The sequence below is a fragment of the Chionomys nivalis genome, chromosome X (assembly GCF_950005125.1).
Source record: "Chionomys nivalis chromosome X, mChiNiv1.1, whole genome shotgun sequence".
NCBI lineage: Eukaryota > Metazoa > Chordata > Mammalia > Rodentia > Cricetidae > Chionomys > Chionomys nivalis.
In genome coordinates, this window is record NC_080112.1 from 68,550,443 (window position 1) to 68,557,600 (window position 7,158).

A 7,158-nucleotide genomic window follows, 5' to 3' on the forward strand; every position below is an offset into this window, starting at 1 on the left:
AAATAAAAAAGAAAAAAATCTGTTTTTAAAAATGAAAGTTACCAAGATTTCAAAGGAGAATAATGTGTAACTAGGGTTTGAATTGGAAATAGAGGCTTCCAGTTTCATCTAGTCAAACACCTCACAGATGAGTGGTGGCGACTACAAGGTGGACCAACCACCCAGTTAGTCACAGCTAGAGCCAAAATGGGAATTTAAGGCTTTTAAATCTCTCTTCAGCTCAAGAAAGAAAGTACAGTGTTTTCCTTCTGATTTGTCCCATGAGAGTGACTTTTTCTGTCTAGCCAGAAACAGAATAGAGCAAAACCTAGCAACAATTTTATTCCAAATTCCAGCAATCTCCAAAAGCTGCATGTTGTCTGCTTTCTCTTTGAGAATCACCTTAATGGACTATCCCTTGTCTACAATATTGGAAAGATAAGTATTGGCTTTCTGAGAGGGTTTGGAAGGCTTTTTGCTTCAATCAGCTAGACAGTACTCCTCAAAAAAGCTTCCTTCCTTCAAATCAGAATTAAATGAAGGCTTAGAAAAAACCTGGAAACACACTTGAACAACCAATATTATAGACATGGTTCAGTGACTGATGCAGGGGATGTGCAGCCATTAAAGCAGCTATAAAGCCTGAGCAAAAATATGATTATGACATAATGACAAGAGAAAATATAGAATTCAAATATATATACTAGAGCTGCAAATATGTAAAATAGCTTCCCCATTGAAATTAACATTCATAAAGGGAAATTTTGTTCACTGTGATTTGAAATATTCTTTAGTTTTGAGACAAGGTCTTACTTTATATCTCTGGCTAGCCTGAAACTAAACTTGGCTTGAGCTTACACACATCTACCTGCTTCTGCCTCCCCAGTCTTGAGACTAAAGGAATGTTGTTACTAAGCTTGACGAACTTTAAATATTCTTTATTGTTCTTACATCACCTATTTAAACAAACATTTAAATAAATAAGAAGTAACCATTGTGTCCTCTAGAAAAGAAGCACTTATTTTTTCCGGTTACTGGAAACAAAGGGTTTCTGTCACTTAAATAGTCTTCATTGGGATTGGAGTAGTCCAGGTCCTTTGAAATCCTCATGTTCTTCAGCACAGTAAGCAGAGGGAGTCCAAAGCAAGTTTCCTGCCTTCCACAGACACTTTTTTCTTGGGTGCCTCTTCTTTAGCAATTTCTCTGTTTTCTTCATTTCCCTCCTTGAGGATTAGAAGCAGATGGCAGGAGCTGGTAGATATGGAAGAGCCACCCAGGGAGAAAAAAACAGCAGTATGCTGCTAGGTGTTAGTTAGGCCAGTACTGCTTTCACTCACTCATTTGCTTTACAAGTTCTTAGCTCATTTTAGCAAGTATACTCCAGGAAAGGAATAAAGGGGGCAGTATTTTCTCTCTCCCATCCCACCACAGAATACAATGTTTTTATGTATCTTTTTTAAAAAAAGAAATATAATAATATAAAACAATAACTATCATATTGGAAATGGACAAAACAACAAATGGAAGGAAAGGAAGCCAAGAGAAGAAACAAGAATCAGAAATCCACTCATTCATACACTCAGGAATCCTATAAAAACTCTAAACTGGAAGCTACAATATGTATGCAGAGGCCTGGTGCAGACCTGTGCAGGCCCTGTGCATCTGCTTTGGTCTCTGTGAGTTCATGTGAGCTTCTCTCCTATTGATTTAGATGTCCCTTTTCCCCCTTCGTATTTCCATCTCCTTTTCTGCAGGGTTCCCTGAGTCCTGGGAGGGGGGAATATGATAAATACATTTTTTTAAGAGCTGAGTGTTCAAGGTCTCTCATTATATGCATAATATCTGGCTGTGGATCTCTTTATTTGTTCCCTTCTGCTGCAGGCGGAGGCTTCTCTGACGATAGCTGAATCAGGCAGAAAGAGTCATTTTATTGCTATGCTTTTTTTTTTGAGAACAGTATTTGGTTTTACCATAGGTCCCTAGGCTATCCAGTCTCAGGTTCTTGGTCACCTAAGTACTGTCAGGTATGGGTTCCATTTCGAGAAGTGGGCCTGAAATCATATCAGATATTGGTTGGTTACTCTTACAAACTTTGTGCCACTATTGCCCTAGCACATCTTACAGGCAGCACAGCACTGAAGATAAAGGTTTGTGACTGGGTTGGTGTTTATGCTTCTCTTTTGGTAACAGAGTACCTTCCTGTGCCAAAGATGCTAAAATATAGGGGTGACGGCTCTATGTAGGCACAAGTTGGACTTCTCCATGTTCAGTGAGATGCATAGGTGTTGTCTTTAGCAATGGGGCCTTGCTGTCAATTTGTGGAGAGCAACCTACAGTCTTGGCAACAGCCTGGGTTAATTGGGGATTCTCATGGGTTGCCTTGGGCCAACAATGCAATTAAATATAACCCAATTCCAGTACTGGAAGCTTTAATTTGGTGACAATTTGATGGTCAGTTGGGGATATGTTTCCCTCACTATTTGGCAATTTCATTTATATCACCTTCATATATGTATATATTTTAGGAAGCTTCTATTGTATTAAGATTCCATACTATCCCTCAAATGACCCTTAATTTTAGCTGATCCTCCACATATTCCATCCTTATCACCCACTTCCCTGACCCTCCCCTCATGATCCTTCCTTCCCAGCCCCCCCGTCTGTCCGTCCATCCATCCATCCATCCATCCATCCATCCATCCAACCATCCATCCATCCATCCATCCATCCATCCATCCATCCATCCATCCATAACTATACTATTTCCCTTTCCTAACAAAATCTATCTGTGCCCCACAGTCCCTTCCTCTATACCTAACCTCTGTGGTTCTATGGATTGTAGCTTGGATATCATTGACTTAACAGATAATATTCACATATGAGTGAAAGCATACCTTATTTGTCTTTCTGGGTATGGGATAGCTCACTCAGGATTTTTTCAAGTTCCATATATTTACCTGTGAATTTCATGATTTTATTCTTTTAACAGCTGAGCATCACTCATTTAAATGTACCACATTTTCTTTATTCATTCTGTTGAGGAACATCTAGGCTGTTTCCAATTACTGGCTATTATAAAGAGAACGGCACTGTACATGTTTGAGTGAGTGGCTCTCTGTTAAGATGAAACATCCTTTGGGAATATGCCCAAGAGTCGGGTAGAACAATTCCCATATTTCTGAGGAAGCATCATACTGATTTCCATAGTAACTACACAAGTTTGCACTTTTAGTAGCAATTGTTGAATGTTTCCCTTACTTAACATCCTTGCCAGCATGAGCTTTCACTGATTTTACTGTTCTTATCCATTTTGATGCATTTCCATGATAGCTATGGATGCTGAATTTTCCTTTAAGTGTTTCTCAGGCATTTGTGTTGCCTGCTTTGAATGTTCTTTGTTTTGATTTTTACCCCATTTTAAATTGGATTATTTATTTTATTGATACCCAGTTTCTTGAGTTCTTTATATATTTTGTATATTAGTCCTCTATGTGAAGTTGATAAAATCTTTTTCCCATTCTGTAGTCTGCTGCTTTGTCTGAATGACAAAGTGTCTTTTGCCTTTCGGGAGCTTTTCAGTTTCATGGGTCCCATTTGTTAATTGCTGATCTTAGTGCCTGTGCTATCAGTCTTCTGTTTAGAAAGTCGCCTCCTGTGTCAATGCATTCAAGGTTGCTCCCCCACTTTATCTTCTATTAGGTTCAGTGTGCATAGTTTTATGTTGAGGTCTTTGATCCACCTCAACTTGGGTTTTGTGCAGGGTGATAAATATGGACCTATTTGCATTCTTCTACATGCAGACATCCAGTTTGACCAGCCTAATTTGTTGAAGATTCTTTCTTTTCTTTCCAGCGTGTATTTCTGACTTCTTTATCAAAAACCAGCTTTCCATAGGTATGTACATTTATTTATGTCTTGGTTGTCAATTCCATTATATTGATCAATGTGTCTGATTTTGTGCCAGTACCATGCTGCTTTTATTACTATAGCTCTGTAGTACAGCTCAAAATCAGGGATGGTGATATTTCCCACAGTTGTTCTAGTACTCAGAATTGTATTGGCTATCCTGGTTTTTTTGGTGCTTCTGTATGAAGCTGAAGATTGTCCTTTCAAGTTCTGTGAAGAATTTTGCTGGAATTGGAATTGTGGCTCAAGATCTATGAAGGATATGTTGGAATTATGAAAAATTATATTAGAATTGTGGATAAATGGTTTCTGGTTGGTGCACTGAACCTGTAGATTGCTTTTGGTAAGATAGCAATTTTTTACTATATTAATCCTACCAGTCTTTTCACCTTCTAATATATTCAATTTCTTTCTTCTAAGACTATAAGGTCTTTAAAATTTTTATTTGTTTTAAATTACAACTGCAGTTTCTCCTCCCTCCTCTTTGCCTAGTCTCCCTCCCCCCCGCTTCCCCTCTGCACCCCACCATACACCATTCCTCTTTTTCAGAAAAGGTCAAGCCTCCCATGGATATCAAAAAAAAAAAAAACTGGCATATTAAGCTACAGTAAAACTAAGCTTCTCACCTTGTATTAAGGCTGGGCAAAGTGACCCAGTCTGAGGAAAGGGTCCCAAAAGGCAGCAAAAGAGTCAGAGATAGCTCCTATTCTCACTGTTAGGAATTCCACAAGAAGACCAAGCTACATAACTGTAACATATAGGCAGAGGGCCTAGGTCAGTACCATGCAGGCTCCCTGGTTACCAGTTCAGTTTCTGTGAGTTCCTATGAGCCCAGATTTGTTGATTTTGTAGGTTTTCTCATGGTGTCCTTGGCCCCTCTGGCTCCTACAATCCTTCCTCCCTCTCTTCAGCAGGATTCCCCAAGTTCAGACAGATATTTGACTGTGGTTCTCCACATCAGTTACCGGATGAATCCTCTGTGATGACAATTGGGCGAGGCACTAATTTTTGAGTATAGCAGACTATCACTGGAAATCATTAAATTGACTTTATTTTTTTCTCCAGTACTTTACCCCTCCATTCATCCCTTAACCTGTTCCCTCATGTTCCCATCTCTACCTTCCCCCAATCCACCCATGAGATCTCTGTTATTTCCCCTTCTAAGGGAGATCCATGTATTCCCCCTTAGGCCCTCCTTGTTAATTAGCCCCTCTGGGTCTGTGAATTGCAGCATGATTACCCTTCACTTAGCAGATAATATCCACTTCTAAGTGAGTACATACCATGCTTGTCTTTCTTAATCTGGGTTATCTCACTCAGGATGATTTTTGTCTAATTTTATCCACTTGTCTGCAAATTTCATGATGTCATTGATTTTAATAATATGTAATACTCCACTGTGTGAAGGAACCACATTTTCTTTATTTATTCTTTGGTTGAGGAGCATCTATGCTGTTTTCAGGTTCTGGATATTACAAACAAAACTGCTATGAGCATAGATGAGCAAGTGTCCTTGTAGTATGATTGAGCATCCTTTGGGTATATGCCCAAGAGTGGTCTTGTTGGGTCGTGAGGTAGATTGATTCCTAACTTCCTGAGAAACCACCATATTGACTGTGCAAAGTGTCTGTGCAAGTTTGTAATCCCACCAGCAACAGAGGAGTGGAGCGTTCTCCTTGCCCTACATCCCTGTCAGCATGAGCAGTCACTTGTGTTTTTGATCTTAGCCATTCTGACAGGTGTAAGATGGAATATCAGAGTCATTTTGACTTGTATTTCCTTGATGGCTCTGGTTGTTGAACATCTCCTTAAGTATTTCTTGGCCATTTGAGATTCTTCTGTTGAGAATCCTCTATTTAGATCTGTACCCCAGTTTTTAATTGGATTATTTGGCTTGCTTGTGTCTGGTTTTTTAAAGTTCTTTATATATTTTGTATATCAAAATTATCTGTTTAGGTCTGTACCCCTTTTTTAAGTTGAAATATTTGGGTTTTGATGAAAAGACTGGAAGTTTTTGTCATACAAGTCTTTCACAAGCTTTGTTAGAGTTACCTCAAGATATTTTATATTATTTGTGACTATTCTGAAATTTGTTTCCCTGATTTCTTTCTCAGTCTGTCATTTTTATATAGGAAGGTTACTGACTTTTATGATTAATTTTGTATTCAGTTACTTTTCTGTAGGAGTTTCCTGGTGAAAATTTTAGGGTCACTTATGTATACTATCTTATCATTATACAAATAAAGATACTTTGACTTCTTCCTTTCCAATTTGTATCTCCTTGGTCTCCCTCAGCTGTCTTATTGCTCTAGCTAAGACTTCAAGTATTTATATTGAATAGATATGGACATAGTGGATAACCTTGAATTGTTTCTTATTTTAGTGGAATTGTTTTGAGTTTCTCTACATTTAAGTAGTTGTTAACTATGGAATTGCTGTAAACTCTCTTCATTATGTTAATTTTATATTGCTGGTATAGCTAATCTCTCCAGGAGTTTTATCATGAAGGAGTGATGGATTTTGGATTTTGTCTTTTGGTTTGTTTATATGGTGAATTACATGTATCAATTTAGATGTGTTTAATCATCCCTGCATCTCTGAGATGAAGCCTACTTGATCATGGTGAATCATCTTTTTTATGTGTTCTTGAATTTGGTTTGCAAAAACTTTATTGAGAAAATTTGGATCTATGTTCATAACAGAACATAGATCTGTTGTTCTCTTTCTTTGTTGGGTCTCCATGTGGTTTGGGTATCAGTGTAACTATGGCCTTGTAAAATAAACTGGGCGATGTTCCTTCTTTTTCTATATTATAGAATAAATGGAGGACAATTGGTGTTAAGTCTTCTTTGAAAGTCTAGTAGAATTTTGCTCTTAAACTCATCTGGCCGTGGGCTTTTTTTTTTTTTTGGTTCATAGACCTTTAATTACTGTTTCTATTTTCTAGGGATTATAAGTCTGTTTATATTGATTATCTGATTTTATTTTAATTTAGGAAGTAGTATGTATTGAGAAGATTGTCCATTTCTTTGAGTGAATTTCAATTGGGTGGAATACAGGTTTTTAAAGTATGTCCTTATGTTTATCTGGATAACCTCAGTGTCTGTTCTTACGTCCCCCTTTATCCCCAGTGTTGTTGTTATGTCCCCTTTTCATTTGTGATTTTGTTAATTTGGATTTTCTCTCTCTACCCTTTAGTTTGGTTGGTCGATCTTGTTGATTTTTTCAAAGAACCAGCTCTTTGTTTCATTGATTCTTTGTATTGTTCCTTTT